We start from the raw sequence: 17,238 nt of genomic DNA, 5'->3' as shown, positions 1-17,238 counted from the left end.
ACACAGGTTCTGGATTCCACTCTGAGGGCCAAGCCACTCTCTTACTGTATCTTAGTGGCTTAGTGGCTCTTGTGTATCTGTGTCAGTTTATATCGGCTAACTGGCCTGTTCGTATAGGAAGAGTGCAGATTATGAAACTTAGTTGCAAAACAAACTTAGTCAGCATCACCATTTTCTGGTTCCTAAGATATGAATGTTTCTCTCTGCAATGACTTCTCCATAAACTGACTTCCTTCTGTATGGGAGAAAACCAAACCCTACATATGTGAAAGCATGTGCTAGTTGGTTATTTATATTAAATAATAATAACTAATCTTTGGCATATTTTAAAATATCAGAAAGTAGTGTTTTATCATATGTACAAGCTGAATAGTCCATAATTTGTAGTCACTGTATGACTGAAGTATTTGCCTCTAGCATTTCATATTTATTTTGCTGTTATAGTAATAAAGAAAGGAAATAGTTGGGGTCTCAAAGCTACATAGCACAACCATCCCCAAATATGTGTGGACAATGAGAATAATCGTATCAGTGTTAATGCAGTACCCATGGAAAGCTGGTCATTACTCACAAGTCATTTTTTAGGTATGATCTTTTGCCATCCTATGGATCCGTTTCTTTACATTTCTTTTAAGTCATACTCTAAAATTATAACAGGCCCTACATGCATTCACTGAGGTTGTAAAGATGCACCTGATAGCATATTTGACAATATTCCTTAAAAGTATTAACTGTGCTTTACTAAAAATGACATGTATATTTAATTATTAGGTTACATTAATATGAATTAAAAATAATGTGGCTAAATCCTTAAACTAACTTTGAAAAATCCCACTCAAATCCATACATATCTGTATGCATATCTGTATACAGGTGTGTGTGTTTTTATCTTAGTAATAATTTCACATTTTTGTCATAGCTTCTCCAACATATTAGACATAAAAATAATCAGAAATCTAATATTGAAATGGGAGGATGGGAGTAGGCTTGCCATATTTTCTACAACACTCCCATAATCAGATGTTTTGAATTGTGTAATTGGACAGTGCAAAGGATGGTGTCACTCAAAAAGTTGCTGTGTAGGATATATAAGAGACAGAGTTAAGCCATAAGTAAACACTACTGTTTTACCAAGGAGGCTGACCTGAAGTAGTTGCTAGCTTAGTTACTAAAGAAGAGAGATTTTCTTTTCCCATTTATCAGATAGTTAAAATGTGTTTTTTCCAGTGGGTATCAGTGAGCCAGAATTAAAACTCAGAATGCAACAGACAAGTGAAGAATTTCAGACATAGACATTACAGGAGTCCTAAAACAGCAGAAACCTCATTGAGGTGAGTGATTTGTTTTTCTCTTGCTTAAATTATTCCTGAAAAAATAGTGTATCTTCTTAAAGGACTGAGTTTGCAAATAGTGTCTAGATTTAAAGATGTTGAATCAAATACACTACTTCTCCATTGTTTTTTGCCCATTAGAAACATTTAAAAAATATCTGAGTTTCTGCACTTAAGAACAGATAATTCACTAAGAGTAGTAGCCTTAGCAGCATTAAATAATTATTAGGGCTATCCGATATTTGTTCATGATCCTGCTAAGTTAGAACTATGTTACTTCCCAACTGTGATTTGTGCTTTGTCCTTGAAAAGCCTTCTCACCCTTGCATCTTTGTGACTCTACATCCTTTGTGGTACATTACATTTTATGAGATGCTAAGAAAAATAAATCAAAGAATTGATGGTGCCATTAAAACTCATTTGCCTTTCAATAGACCTATTTTATTCACTATTGGCCAACCCAGAATCTTTAATTTGCATGAAAATGGTCCCCTTTGTTCTTTCCTTATCACGTATAAACCAAACCCTTCAAAAAAAAAAAATTCCCATGACTTGTGTTGCATATGAATTTGTTTCATTCCTCTGTATAATAGCCTTGGCACATTGCCACCTTCACTGAAATATAGAATAGAAGTCCCAAAGTCTCACTAACTGACCCCGCTGTACTGAAGAGGCACAGATGTCATGAAAAAGTAAAAGACAACTTCCCAGTGGTGAGAGAAGAGGAAGAAGAAACCAAATGAGGACCCAAAGTTGTCATCAACTTTGTTTCAGACTGTCATAACATTATATGCACGCATCTCCAACAATCGCACTGGTGAAATAATAGCAGCACTTAATAAGTTTCATGAAACTGGTTTATGAAATGCCATTTATGGGTCCAGCATCCCAGTTCTTATATCTGAGCACATAACAGAGAAAAGTAGATGAAATAAATGGAAATGGAAGTTATAGAAGATTAACACATTTTTATAGAAGAACACATTTTTGTTCTATACAAAGAAAAGAAAGACCCAAAATGGACTTTTCAAGAAAAATGGTCCAGATGAAGGTAAAATATGCTATACTCAATAATTTTTAGTGTTCGATTCTGTTCTCAGATATGTTTGAAAAACAAGGTTCTTTTATCAACCACTTGTTTCTCTCATGTTCTCTGGAACCTCATGGCTACAACACTCCAGCCATACTATTTAGATATATACACTATATGTCCTAGGGTGTCAAATAACAAATCCTGTGTGTTTGGATATCCTGTGCTAAACCTGACAGAGATTTATAAGTATGGGCTGAACTCCCTTTGATTCCGAGTAACATGACAAAAAATACGAGCATAGGAAATTGCTACATTTTTAAAAATCCTTTTCTTATTAGTGTTTGCTTATACAAAATATAGGCTGGATCCTCATCCGTTCTAAGTGCACATTTGGCACTGGAGGGGAGGGTGGTCATAAGCCATGTTACTCTTTCGTTGAGCCTGGAAAGACTAAACTAGTATTCTAAGCACATATTAGGGTAGCCAAGGAGCTGCTCTAACTTATGCTGACTAAAGCATCCCAGGGACAAATCATTCTTCACCAACCTAGGACTGCCAGAACACATTGCATTCTGATGTGCTCCATTGTGGCTCCTGCACTGAGGAGATGGGGGAACAGATGGTATTCATTTGGCTACACTGATGTTATACCAGCTGGTGTTAACTTCTCAGCTTCCTGGGTAAAGCAGCTTTATTTCTCCTTTGGACTGCTGAAGCACTGGAAACTTAAGCAGGGGTAAGGATATCACCCTAGAATTCTCTTCCTTACAATAATCAGATTTGGTATAGCACCTACAGACACATATGTACAGTGTGCCATCATAAGCAAAAAAATAGATTTGCACTACAACAAGACCTATACTTACCCACCCAGGTTTTACAGAAAAAAAAAGGAAGAAAAATGTCTTTTTTCACAAGACTCATCTATTGATGATGCAGAGAAAGGGGGAGAATTATGAAGTGGCAAGAAGTATATAAATCCTGAGGTCCTTAGCTGTTTTCTTCGGCAAAATTCCCATTATACTATGGCAGTATTACCTGGGTAAAGCGTTGGATACAAATAAAGACTTCCAGATTTGTCCCAGTATTAACTAGAGGGTTGGGCACTTTCTTACATCCATAGGTGATATGCAGGGGCTCCAGAAGTTTTCTGACTCCTATTTCAGGGATTCCTTGCAACTTCACTGGACTTTTCTCTCCCATGCCAGGGACTGTGCATGTCCTACACCTCCATGCCCCCATACAAGAGTCTTGCCATTATTATATCTCCCCCACTCCTTTATGGGGTATGAACATGTTAACTACTTTGGGAAGATGGGCAGAGCCTCAGTTTTAATAGCACTTTTCATCAGTAGATCTTAAAGTACTATGAAGAAGTTACCTTTGGTAAGTCACTTTATATCTCATTCAAAACTATAAAACGTAAAAAAATGTTAACTGCTTTGTATAGTACTTTTAGCTATACTGATGAAAAGCTAAATACAGCTTATGCCTGAGTTTTGTAACAACAATAATGATGTTGCTCCATGGAATTCATTTGCAGCTGCTTTCCTCATTTTACAGATCAGAGAACTGAGGCACAGAAAAGTGATTTCCTCAAGGCAACCCAGCAAACCAGTGGCAAAGCCAGAAATAGACTCTCTAGGTCAGGGGTGGGCAAAATGTGGCCTAGGAGCCAGATGCGGCCCACCAGGCCATTCTATCTGGCCCACGGGGCCCCTAAAAAATTTAGAAAATTAATATTAATCTGCCCTGGGCTGCCTGCCATGCAGCCCTCGATGGCTTGTTGAAACTCAGTAAGTGGCCCTCTGCCCAAAATAATTGCCTGCCCCTGCTCTAGGTATTCCTGAAGCTATGTTTGTGTTCTGTTTAGTAGCTTACACTACCTATCAGCTGGAGATCTGTCTCTCTGACAGGTAAAACAAAAAGAAGAAAAACACTTTACTGATTTTTAAATAAGTATAGAGTATATGATTGAATTCAGAGCATTGCTGGAAAATATACCTTTTAACTTTCTAAACACTTCCCTGTTCATTTAACATTTTCTATGAACAAAAATGCTCATCAATAAAGATGCTGTTCAAAACCCACACTCCCATTGCATAACAAAAAGCATACAACTGTGAGGTTCATTTCCGTTCACTAGCAACCTCATCTGTTGCAGACGCTGACCAAAATGATTCATTCATATATGTAACATTTATTTTTGGTGGAATGTTGGGCTTACAAAAGAAAGCTGATAGTTCAAAACAGTTCCAGAGAGCTGGAAATATTTCATCTGGGAGGGTACTGAAAAAAACAGTGTTATTAAAAGGAAGGCAGTAGCGAAGCAAAGCAGATGGAAACAGCCAAGTAATTCTGATCTTTATGCCTTCCTCCATTCTTCCTTCAGCTGCAGATCTCACATCCCAGTTTACAGTGTTTCTTCCCAACAGAGCAGAGGTATGTAGTTTTTTCTGTTATACTTTTTATTCATTTTTAAACTTTTCTCAACCTGAGGACTAATGTAGCGATAGTGAAACAATTTGCATAGCTTAGTGGTACACACATTCACTAGAAAGGCTTCCAAAAGAGGGCCTGAATCTTATACTAAATTTATTTTTCACCACTCTGACACCATAAAAGGATGTGAATTAATTTTGACTGACTTTAATGATGTCATTAATGATGACTTCCTAATAAAGAGCACCTATATAATTTAAACCTGTGTGAGAAGCACTATGTAAACTGAGTGTAAATGAGAATCTGAATCAGGCAGGGTCTCACTCTTTCTTTACTTGCATTTTGACTTTGACTAGATTTGTTTAGGAATTGCAAATTTGCTCCAGCTGTAAATTAATTCCAACCAAAGCATCTAATAGAAAGAAAATATTTCCTCCATATTTTGGGGAGAGGGGGTTATATTTTAAATTAATCAGATTGCAACATTTCTGTGAATCTCTTGAATTACCATGTAAACCAAAGGAAACAAAGATGTATAAAAATCAGTAAGAATTCATTTTTCAAATGAAAAGCAACTATAATTATCGAACATTTACAGTAGTTTACACCATTCTGGGGAGAAAGGAGAATGAATGGGAGAGTATCAGGTAAAGAAAGAAAACAGATATTTGGGGAAATTGTAGAGTGCAGCCACCACGGATCAAATCCTGAAGGCTGGATTCACCTCAAGTCTTCAGTGGGCCTAATCATGTGCTTAAGTACCTTGTTCATTCAGGACATGAGAGATGAGCTAATCAGAGTAGTTTGAATTTAAATATTGACCTGTCTTGAAATGGAGAGTTCAAGCATCTTGATAATCTGGTCTATACCTATTAATCTCATGGGAATTTTTAGTTGACTGTTATATTCCACAATCTAGGTTCCCCCTCCTCCACAGAAACTGGGAGAAGTGGACAGAGCATTGCTCTAAGGCAGTGATTCTCAACCTTTTTTGGGCCAGGACCCATTTGTAAACATCAATGGCCAATCCTGACCCAGTGCCCCTCACTCCTGATCCGCTGTTCCCAGCACCCCAGTGTGTAGGTCGTTGGGATATGGGGGGCCCCCCAAGCAGCCCCTTGCAGGCTGGAACTCTACCTGTCTGCAAGGGAAAAGGCAAAGTTTCTCACGTTTTTCTCCTTTAAAGGAGAATCTATTTTTAAAGTTCATGACCCTTTCATATATTTTTGCAACCCACTTATGGGTTGAGAAATGCTGCTGTAAGGCACAAATGAGTGAGCTTAGAGCCCACTTGTATCATCTGAGAGGTTAAATGTATTCCGCACACTTGAAACCTCTGAATTGGGCAGGATTTTCCCTGAAGAACAAATCTTTGGGCTGAGTCATGGTATATAAACCATTGAAGTTAACAAACACTTGAGTGTTGATCCAGTTTCAGGATTTTGCTGCAGATTTCTTGCTGCAGATTTCTGATGGAGGGATTAATCACTGATGACAGTCCTAGAAGTTTAGATGATATATGAAATATATGTATTTTTTACATTTTATTTATTTATTTTACTTTGTACTATTACTTCTGGTCTGAGAATGTAGTAATTTCTGGGACGGTGTTAATTCACTGCCTATTTTAGGAAGCTCAAAGAGGTGAAGTTACAATTGTCCTCCTTAATACTAAAACACTGCATCTTGGTGGATTCTCTTCTGACTATGCTAAACATGTTTCTGTCTGGGTTTCTAGATCTACTATTAGATTCTCATTTTCACTGAATTATCAGGGATATTTGGAAACTCCAGCCAGTGCTGACCTAGTATTTACACAGGGCATTATTTTGTAGTAAGTGTTTCATATAGGCTTATTTATTTATTTTACAGCATGGAATCTGTTCCAACATCTGCTTAGCCATGTGTCTCCAGCAGACGGATGCCTCACTATTGCTTACTGTCTCTGATAGCTTATGACTGAATTAAAAACAAAATGCTGACAGATTCAGCAGAGTGCCAAGCTAGATTAGGGCCATCCTATGTGCATGTGTGCACAGGGTGAAGGCAACACCTTCATCTGCAAGACCCTGCCATGTCCCAGAAAGGGAGGTTGGCTTTGGCTGGGGAGAGCCAGTGGACATCCAGGCTAGGAAGGGCCATGGTTTGTAAGCATAGCTGTGTACATATGTTACAGTTCTGGAACCAAAAAGGGGGAAGGCCACTGTGGCGTTCACCAACTCAGCCATTTCTACCCACTTCCTACCCTTAGCCCTAGGCCAAACAGCCCCACAGGCAGGGACTATGAGCAGGAGAGAGCAACAAAGCCCCATGTCAACCTTATACTAGCCCAGTAGTGAGGCTTTCTCCTTTGGTTCTTTACCTCCAATGCAGAGGCAATAATTTGACCCCATCAATTTACTATATAAATATAATTAAACAAATCAAGGATAGTTGTTACTTTTTTTCTACTGCTGATGCACTGAGGTGAACACTGGTTGTTGCAGCTCAGGCTTACAGAGCCAACTTAGCTGCAGGTAGATTTAGAAAGGTTAGTACTGCAGACCTTCTATCATCATTGGACCCAGAAGGCCTTTCAACTCACCTGCATTCTACCTTCATTCTCTGCTCCATTTGGCTTCTTTCTACTCCTGCTTCCCTCCTCTCTCTATCACTTATTGCTCCTGCACTGTCTATCCACCTGCATTCCCACTTAGCTCTTGGTCACACCTATCTATTCCCTATTCTCAGTATCTGGCTATTTCCCCTGCAGTGGCAGATGTGTACAGAGGCAAGACTCACAGGCTGCACTCACACGTTTTTACAGGGAATGAAGCATACAGAAAAAAACCCAAACATTTCTTCTGCTTGGGGACCTACATGCACCATTGTGGGCGCTTGACTGGAGCAGCAAACTGAGGATTTGTATGCATGAGAGAATCCGAATCAAGTACTGACCTCTTGTTTTGTCCCACAGGCTAGTGTTGGTTTCCTTATTTTGGCTTGGACTCCTCTCCTGTTCCATCAGGCAAATTAACACAAGTAAGTTAAATCCAAGGTACTTGAAAGACATCTGAACAGCACACATGCACAGAGACAGGGGGAACAGTGGTGTGTGATTGAGAGCAGTCTCCTAGCTCTTTTCCTGTCCACTGCACTTGTCTAAAATATCCATGTGAGAGAGAGAAGAAACAACCAGTCTGACAAGGCAAAAATATGAATCTTTGTTGTTTAATTTACAGGAGTCTTGAGCTTCTAGAAGCATCTCAGAAGATTTTCTGAGACTTCAGGCAATTGATAGCAACTTACACTTTACTGTGTCCCTCTTAGCTATCTTGCCACTTTTCTTATCTTGTTACTTTTTTTTTCTTTCTATCACTCCTTCCTTCAAAATTGCCTTTTTCCTCTTCTCTCCAATCCTACTGCCCTCCTTACTACTGTAACTTCTCAGAGGATGCATTTTAAATGGGTAGCACTATGAAGGTTATCCAGCACCTATTAGATGGTACAGTTGGTCTAGTGAACACCTGAGTTCTATCCCCAGCTCTGCCTTAGAACCAGATGTGTGATGTTGGACAAATGCCCTTTTAGTTTCTGGTTCCCTTCCCTCCATTTGTCTGATCTTTTTTGGTGGCAGAGCTGAGGAACTGTCTCTTACCAAGTGTAAGTACAATGCCCAGCAACATCAGTAGAATAATAATTTGCACCCCACTGTCTCCCTTCTTTTAATGAACTCAGCTGCATGTAACCTGATTTAAGTATAATTATCCTGCAAAGTGTTGAGGGCCTAATTCCCACCCAGTTTATTCAATACTTTACAGACTCAAGCCCTAAGAGAAGGATGAAGTTAGGTGCCAAAGATCACATAGGAAGCCTGCAACTGAAACAAGATGAAAGTCCAGATTTCTTGACTCCCATGTCAGGCTAAATTTGAGGAATAAGTATGATTGATGCTGACAATTGGAAAATGACACTAATACAGTGGATATCTTCAATCCCTGTACAATACCTCAGCTATAAGCACCTTCTGCCCTTTTTAGTAGTGGCAGTATATGTAAGCTGCGAAAGCACCTGTTCATTAACACAAGAGCTATAATACTTGTCCTAATACTATAATACTTGTCTAACACTGGCCAGCAAAATAATTGCAAAGCAAGAAGAATATATTCTGTACATGTTTCCCAGTGACACTGGAAAATGTTTCCTCCATAGTAAGCGTGACCAGAAATAGAGACAGGTAGCTCACTACCACAGCAGTTAGCTTATTGTGAATCTCAGGTGCTGAAAAATATGAAATGTAGCTTCTGCAGGGAAGGAGGGGAGGTATTTTGGCTGTGAGCCAAAGGAGGTATTGCTCAGATTCTGGAATGAATGCAATCATGTGGCAGTTGCAGTAATACTTCATTAATGTATGTGTGTCTGCATGATAAAATGGTTACATTCATTAGGGCATTGATGTCAAGGGAGTGGATTAGTCAGATGTATGACACAACACATCTGCTCTACATGATTGACTTGATATGTAGGGTGGGGAGATGATGTCAGTGTGAATGCAGGTTTGTGTTTCTCTAAGATTACCAGATCTGAATTTACTGCCATCCATAATCTGCAGCTGCTGTCCAGGCAGGTCCTATTTGGTTCCATAAGAAGAAAGAGAGAGAATGAGGAGTGGTAGAGGAGGGCAGGACAGGACAGGACAGAATCTCCTCCCAGGATGTACATGGCCTTCAAAGAGAGATGTTGTGGCTTCTTTATTCTGTCACAAATGAAGAGTTAGTGCTACACTGGAAAAGGAAGCATGGTTTTGTGGTTAGAGCTTGGGGTTGCAACTCTTTAAATTCAATACCTGATTCTGTCACAGACTTCTTAGGTGAACTACTCTCTTCATCCTACTGTGCCTCAGTTCCCCATCTGTTAATTGAGGGCAATGATGCTTCCTTTGTGAATTCAAATTCCCAAATGGTTGTGAGGTATTTGGAAAGGGCACATAAATAATAAATACTGAATAGTATTGCTGTTACCTTTATGCTACATTTCAGATTGCAGTGATACTTTTTCCCTCCTGTTCATCCTCTCATTAAACTTTTTTGTTTATAACATAGGCTCCTTTTTGACACAGAGAGCATCTCATGGACACCTCCCCTCCTGTTAACTATACTAATCACTTGACTTATTTGTGAACACATAACAGTGAACATGTAACAGACTTGTTGCAACAACAGCAATTGGTCACATATGAGGAGTATCAGGAACATGTTTTTAGGTTTTACCCTTTTAACAGCTGGAAGCAGGGAGGAGCCGATGTTATGTGATGACAAACACAGCAGTATTCCACACTGAGAAATCTGAGACCTTCTGCTTTATTGTATCTTGTTTTGAACCTAAATGTATCTGTGCTTGGGGCCTACAGAAAGAAGAATCATTCTGATACTGTCCAGATTATGTATGGACATTTCTGAGCTGGGTAGGAAAATTACATATTGTTCAGCAGTGACAAAATGATGAACTAACTCATTGCACTTGTGACAAAACTGTTGCTACTATAATAAGGGCAGATAAGGGGTGGGTATGTGGAGGGTATTGTTGCTGTTGTTTCTCTACCAGCAAAGCCCTAGGGTACATGCAGTTATATGGGTAGAAAAGTGCTTCTTTGCCTATGTAAACTTTGTCTACTTTAAGAGGGTTTGCTGATACAGCTGTACCAGCATATACCATGAACCTTTGCAACATAGACTTGGTTTTAGATCCATGAACAGACAAGTTTAAAATCATGCATGAGCTGGCACGTTTTGACAGAGTGCACACCTGGTCTTATTTGAAGACAGCTGCTTTTCACATAACAGGTGAAGCGATAAGGAAATAATATCCTGTACATGAGCATATAATGCTCAGAGATATAATGAGGAACAGTTGATACTGGTATTCATACCTGTGTTTGCTTGAATGGTGCCAAGTGGACATATGCTTATACAGGATTCTGTTTATTTATAGCTGTCTAATCCAGGGTAAATTACCTGTTCAGTCCTTCGCCTATCATTGCTGGCTTCAGGAAATTTATTCTTGCTGTGCAGATATAACTCTCTTTAACATTTACCTTTTAGAGGATAAGCATGAGAAGGAAATACAACATATCTGCCCCATGTCCCCTTAACATAAGAACTGCTATAGTATCTCCCAGTATGTATTGTAACAGTTTTTTCTAAATTGTGGGATGACTCGGACCATATAGCTAGAAATGGCTACTCGATTTGCAATGCAGAAAACATGAAAGCAGAATTGTTATCCTTCTCATTCCATGCAAAATGAGATTCAGTCTCTTTAGTCTTGCTTATTTTTAATGGATAATAAAATGTACAGGATTCCATACCTGGCTTGTAAACTCCAGATAGGACTTAGAATTTTTACAAGTGCCTTTGTAAACCCTTGAGAAAATGTCCATAACTTTAAGTAGCACAGGGAATGTAAACCTATTCCCTTCACAGAAGGAAGAGCAGGGCAGCATGTCAACATTAACAAACTGTGTGCAACCCATCAGACCTTTTGCCTTTCATGGGTGAATTTTTTGGTGAACTTTATATGTTCTTATTTTGGGGGGCTGGGGGGAGAGGGGAGGGAGGAGAATAAAAACTCCAAAAATAAGCCTTTCAATTTCCCTCTCAAGTGACACTGATTTCTAGGGCCAAATTGTTTAAGACGTGGATGGCATGGCAAACCGTCATTAGATGACTTTTTGGAAAGTTATTTGTTTCCTCATCCATAGCTTGACTGAGTCAGTTCAATTCCTGCCAACTTTCCTTTAGCCACAGATCAGGCATGTAGCATTTGTGGATTTTTTATGAGGCATTAGAAGTTGGTCTCTGGAATAGAACCCTTGTTACAAACATAACTGCTGAGAGGCAGACAGCTTTACAAGTTTAGCTTGCTTGTGAACTGAGCACCCAGCATTGTGACCTCTGCATTCAGCTTAGCTGCCCAAGGACGACAGCAACTTGGGTTTACCACACTGAATAAATGAGACTTGTCTGAATATTCATGTTTGTTTTTAACCAATCCAGACTGTCTATAAACTTTCCTTGACCCAGTCTATTAATTTTAAGAGTGACTAGGGTCATATATGAGAGATGGACCATGTGGGTTTCATCCCAGATAGCTGGAATAAGCTACTTGTATAATGAAATTCGGCTCAAATCTGTTTGGTGTTAGGAAAAATTTGATCCCTTAAGAAGACTTCTAAATGGAGAAAAGTGAGCTGAAATTATGATGATGCTGTGTGTCATCTACTATTGAAAGCCTTAGTCTGATTTCACTCTGGAGCTGCTCCATTGACTTCAGTACTGAGACCCAGGAGGGTCCCTACATCAAAAGTGGTATCTTTTATTAAATCAACTAAATAGTTGGAAAAATTTGTCTTTGCAAGCTTTTAGGTACAAACACCCTTCTTCAGGCACAGGGAGAGTTTGTTATTTCTTTGTGTTCTGTCCTGGGTAGAGTAGAAGCCAGTATGCAAAATGCTGGTCTTTGAAAATGCAAATGTATGGCAGCCCGGAAGAAAGGTCCTGTGAGACAATAGGTGAGAAAGGGGGGGGAAGGATGTGGCTGTTAAAATGCAGACCGGTTACCCTGGGTTATCAGATGGCAGGCAGGCTATAATGTGCCATATAGCCAGTGTCTATATTTAGTCCATGATTTTTTGTATCCAATAGGTTGATACGGTGAAGTTCATAGGCTTGTCTGTGAAAGGTATTTTGTAAACTCCCTTTAAGAATTTAAACTGAGAGACTGGAGAGTAGTTTTCTTGTGAGAAGTGTGCGCCCACAGGTAGTTGTATATTTTTTTCTTTGATAGATTTTCGATATGTGTTTGTTCTGGTACACAGTTGTTATTTGATTTTTCCTACATGTTTTCCATCTGGGCATTTAGTGCACAGCGTGAGATGTATTATATTTCTGAAGGTGCAGGTGTAAGATCCAGGAATGGTGATGGTTCTGTTGTAGGGTGTAGTAATTGTGGGGGTGGTGGAAATGTGTTGGCAGGTTTTACATTTCTTGGCATGGTATGGCATGGTCTAGATCCAGTCGGTGTGCTTTGGGCCAGGTGCAAGGTTTACTTCTGGTGATGAGGTTGGCAAGGTTTGGTGCTTGTTTAAAGGCTAGGATGGGTAGTTCTGAAAAGTTCTCTTTAAGAATTGGGTCCTCTTTTAGTATGGGTCACAGTTTTTTGAGAATTTTCTGTATAGGTTCCAGGGAACTAATGGTGTGCAATTCTGGGGATTTTCTTTTTGTATGGCAGCAATTCTTCATATGGTATCCAGGTGACTCTTTGAAAAGTACAGTCTATCTCTCTGTAGGAGTGTCCTTGTTCGGTGAAAGTCCTTTTGAGAGTTGCGAGATGATGATTGTGGGTATTCTCCACAATGCAAATTAGTGGTATCAGAGGGTTGGCTGCACATTACAGCTTTTTGGTGTGTTTAGAGTGATTGCTGGTTTTGTGCAGATACGTATATCAGTGCATAGGTTTCTTGTATGTGGTGGTTTGTATTTTACCATTCTGGATATTGATCTTAGTGTCTAAAAAGGAAAAGTTGGTGCTGGAGTATTCAAGAGAGAGTCTGATAGAAGGGTGATGGTTATTGAATATGTGATGGAAGTCAATCAGACTTAAGGTTTTCAGTCCAAATGATGAAGATGGCATCTATGTGTTTTAGCTTTAGCATGGGTTTGATGGTGCAGTTCCTGAGGAATTCTTCCAGGTGGGCCATAGAAAGGTTGGCATATTGTGGGGCCATTTTGGTGTCTATAGCTGTGCCCATGGTCTGGAGGAGGTATTGACTGTTAAAACAGAAGTTGTTGCATGTGAAGGTGAAGTATATAAGTTCAGTAAGGTTCTTTGGGTAGACGTGATGTCTTTTATTAGACCAACTAAAGAGCTGGAAAAAAGTTCTTTGCAAGCTTTTAGGTACAAACACCCTTCTTCAGGCATTGGGAGACTCTGCTGCTGTTATGAGTTCTCCAAGGTAGAAAAGAAGCTAAAGTAAACAAGAAGTCTGTGAAGATACAAATGAACATTTGTGCCTGAAGAAAGGTATTTGTGCCTGAAAGCTTGCAAATAACCTTTTTCCAACTCTTTCGTTGGTCTTATAAAAGATATCAGATCTACCCAAAGAACCTTTCCTGCCTATGTCCTTAGTCCAACATGGCTACAACCAACAACCCTAAGTTCAGTAATATCTTTAGGGCTGTACCCTGAGTTATAGTCTTGCTCTTGTAGATACGTAAGACAGGCTTGGATGCCATCTTGGTGTGCGATGTCTGTATATAACCTGGTACCCTTCTAGCCATCATGGATGTTATTGCTGGAAAGGTGGTCTGACTCAACCTACTGAAGCTCTATGCAGATAATACAGCAAAGATAAGAGTAATATGTCTATAAATAATAGGCATATGAACCTAAAACAACAACTGAGAATCTGGCCTTGAAATTGCTTTTTCTGTGCCAGTCCTCAGGCACATAGTAAAATCTTTTTCCATTCTATCTTTGGTTCTGGAAACATTTTTAATATAGTAGTTTGCATTTCTTCAGTTTCTTCTATTCAAGGATCTCAAGGCATGTCACTAGCATTATTGAAAGGACAACACTCTCATGAGATAGTTTAAATAATAATCTTTACTTTGCAGATGGAGAAACATAAATATTTGAGCCAAACATTTTCACACTTGATTGTTTGACATTAGTTGCCTAGATCTATAGATAGGCAACCAAATTAAAGGGACTCAGTTTTCAGAGGACCACTGCCCTCAGGAAGTACTAACAGACATCACTTAAAGAACAAATGCCATGCCTACTCATTTGTAGAGAGACTGTTTGCTGTTTAAAAAAAGACATGAGCCATTTTAAACTTGGTTAGCCTCATTCAAATGCACTAAAAAAAGTGTTGTAACCTGTAGCTGTCCCCATGTTTTACCTCCAAACTTCTAACCACATTTTCCTGTTTATTGCAAAATATTTCCTCTCTCCTATTGCTGATTGCAAAACTAGATCTAGGAGCTGAGTCTATTCAGTAAAAGGCTTTAGTCCTGTTAGCAATTACTTGTGCACAGCCTAGGAGTGAAAACAACAGCTGCTAGCAAATGGCCTCTTCCTTTTACTGTGTCTGTTTGCAAACCAGTCCATGACAGAACCTAGTCTCGACTGTCTCTGTCTAGTTCTTGATGCTGGCATAGGCTCTGAAGGGGTGTCCAAAAGGAAGACAGGATACAGCACCATGTTACAGGAGTGTGTTCTCTCTATAAATCAATAGTCAAGTCAGAAATTGTATTCAGGAATATGTTTCTGGGTTTTGAATCGCAACTTGTTGATAATGGAAATGAACTATCTCAGCTGTTATGGTTGCTGTTTCATATTTGTAGTGTTTTTCTGCAGATGTTACATGTTTTGAAAAATGACTCAGATGGGTGGTACTGGTCTCTTGCACTGAGTCCACACCCTTGGGACATGTAATTGCTTAGAAAAATGTGGCTCATTTAAAGTTCCAATAAACACTTTGAAAAAAATTACATTTACCAGGATAACAAACCAAATTAAATCCCTTCAGGCTGATACACACTAGAAAAAACTGGTGTTGTCATTTTCTATTGATGGAGCAGACTGGGAATGAAGTAGTGCTTTTGCATGTAGTTTCATAATATGAATCTTTCTCCATAATAACATAATGCAGTTATATAGATACAGAAGGCAGATATGTAAGAACTGTAATAAACATGTTTTTCAGCACTTTTTTTGCCCGTGTACAAGTGACAATCTTAATTCTGCAATCCTTTCTGCACATATAGAGGTTTACGTATGTGAGAAGATCCACTGAAACAAGAGGGATTTCTTGCAGCAGTAAAGTTAAGCATAGGCATATGTGTTTGCTGGATAAGGTGTCTTGAGAGCCTGTTCCTGCCACTGCTTTATGAGGCAAAAAATGAATGTCATTGAAGGAATGCAGAACTGGAATCCAAGTCTGCATTCTGAATTTTAACTCTTGAACAGAACTAGTTCTCAGAAATATACCAATCAGCTCATCTGTTGTATACCCAACAAGCTATTCACATTCTGCAGGCAGTTACACTCATGTGCAGCAATGCAGATGGATGGGGTAACTCCTAATGGAAGGCAGAATTTGGCCAGTTTTAATGAGGCTTCACTTGATGGCAGACTTCTGTGGGATTAATGAGTGATTTTTGTGATCATTTCTGCTGCCCATAACTTACTTAGTTGGAATCACAAAGTAAATGCAGTATTTCTAAGCACCTCAATCTTATTAGACTTTCTCCTTGCTAGTGAAATAAGGTTGCATTTCCTTAAGTGTTTTGTCTAGTTTATTTATTAATTTACTAAAATCATATTCTTGTTTCTTAATTTTACCTGAAAATACTTCCCAAAAAACGTTGGTCTGATTGTAAACTGAGAAATGGCCTCTCTGTGTTCTGTCTGTTTTTAAAAATTTGTCAATCTTCCAATGCTGAGTCAACCAGTCACTTCCAGTTACAGCAATGGCAGTTGTTCTCTGGGGAAGATCCATTTCCTCTGTTTGTCACCAGGTTAATTTCTTGGGTCACTACTAAATTAATACCGTGGTCTTTTGCATTGCATATGTTGAGCACGTTTCCTGCTGAACATCCCTTGCCTCTAAGGAATTTCCTATCTCTATTGCATAGCAATTGCCTGTGTGACACGTACTAAGGAAGGCTGCAAAGTATTTCCTCTGTTTTTTTTTCCCCAACTTTTGAAAATATTCTGGGTTAGCCTGACATTTTCCATGCTTGTCTTTGGCAAAAACAGATAATAGCCTAGCTTTATTAGTTAATAAGATATAAAATGTTATGAAAGAGTATGAAAGCCATTACTTTTAGGCAGCAAAAGTGGCATTTTATCCTTGATGCTAGTTATTACCTTCAGATATATCTGGTATATATATTTGGCACAAAAATGTGCACCAAGTTATAAAAGGCCAGCTTCAGATCTCATTTATACCAGTATAAATCTGGAATTACAACACTAGAGCATAGTTGTCCTACATAAGTTGAGAACCTAGCTCACTGTGTTCCTATTACTTGCTTGTATTAGTTGTAGACTAAACTATGTATTAAGGACCAGATCTTGACAGCCTGCTGAATTACTACATGAGCAGCTCTGTTGAATCCAATGGGATTGCTCAAAGAACAAAATGCTGCTTAACACTAAAAAAAGTGTTAGGATTGGTCCCTATGAAGTGTGGAGAGTTTAATATGTCTGACTGTCAGCCTTTCTTAATATAAAGACATGCAAAAGTAGTGGAATAAATATGATGTAAAAATTGCGGTTTGTTTCTCGGGAGGCGAAAAAAAACCTTCAGCCACAGACACACTCTATTAGCAACACAAAAGGTATATATTTGCAAATAGGGTCAGAGAGTGAGACAAAAGATCAAAC

The 17,238-nt window shown here is 38.9% G+C and overlaps 1 protein-coding gene and 1 long non-coding RNA gene across 4 annotated transcripts in view; both read left to right on the top strand.

Moving 5' to 3' along the window:
* Window positions 1–1,101: 1,101 nt before the first annotated feature.
* GPR1 (G protein-coupled receptor 1) overlaps window positions 1,102–17,238 on the top strand; it is a 24,126-nt gene continuing 7,989 nt past the window's right edge. The window contains exons 1-3 of one of the 3 annotated variants that reach the window (XM_019553655.1): window positions 1,102–1,331; window positions 4,757–4,806; window positions 7,763–7,827. The gene's annotated coding sequence lies outside the window, so the exon portion shown is untranslated. Of the gene's footprint in view, window positions 1,332–4,610; window positions 4,807–7,762; window positions 7,828–17,238 lie in introns of those variants that run through there. The other 2 variants (XM_019553656.1, XM_019553657.1) reach the window with 2 other exon arrangements.
* LOC109322621 overlaps window positions 5,341–17,238 on the top strand; it is an 18,083-nt gene continuing 6,185 nt past the window's right edge. The window contains exons 1-2 of the long non-coding RNA XR_002104440.1: window positions 5,341–5,351; window positions 6,894–6,897. This is a non-coding gene — a long non-coding RNA (uncharacterized LOC109322621). The remainder of the gene's footprint in view (window positions 5,352–6,893; window positions 6,898–17,238) is intronic.

The sequence above is a fragment of the Crocodylus porosus genome, unplaced genomic scaffold, assembly GCF_001723895.1.
Source record: "Crocodylus porosus isolate Cpor-Errol unplaced genomic scaffold, CroPor_comp1, whole genome shotgun sequence".
Lineage (NCBI taxonomy): Eukaryota > Metazoa > Chordata > Crocodylia > Crocodylidae > Crocodylus > Crocodylus porosus.
This window is presented reverse-complemented; position numbering and strand designations above follow the sequence as displayed.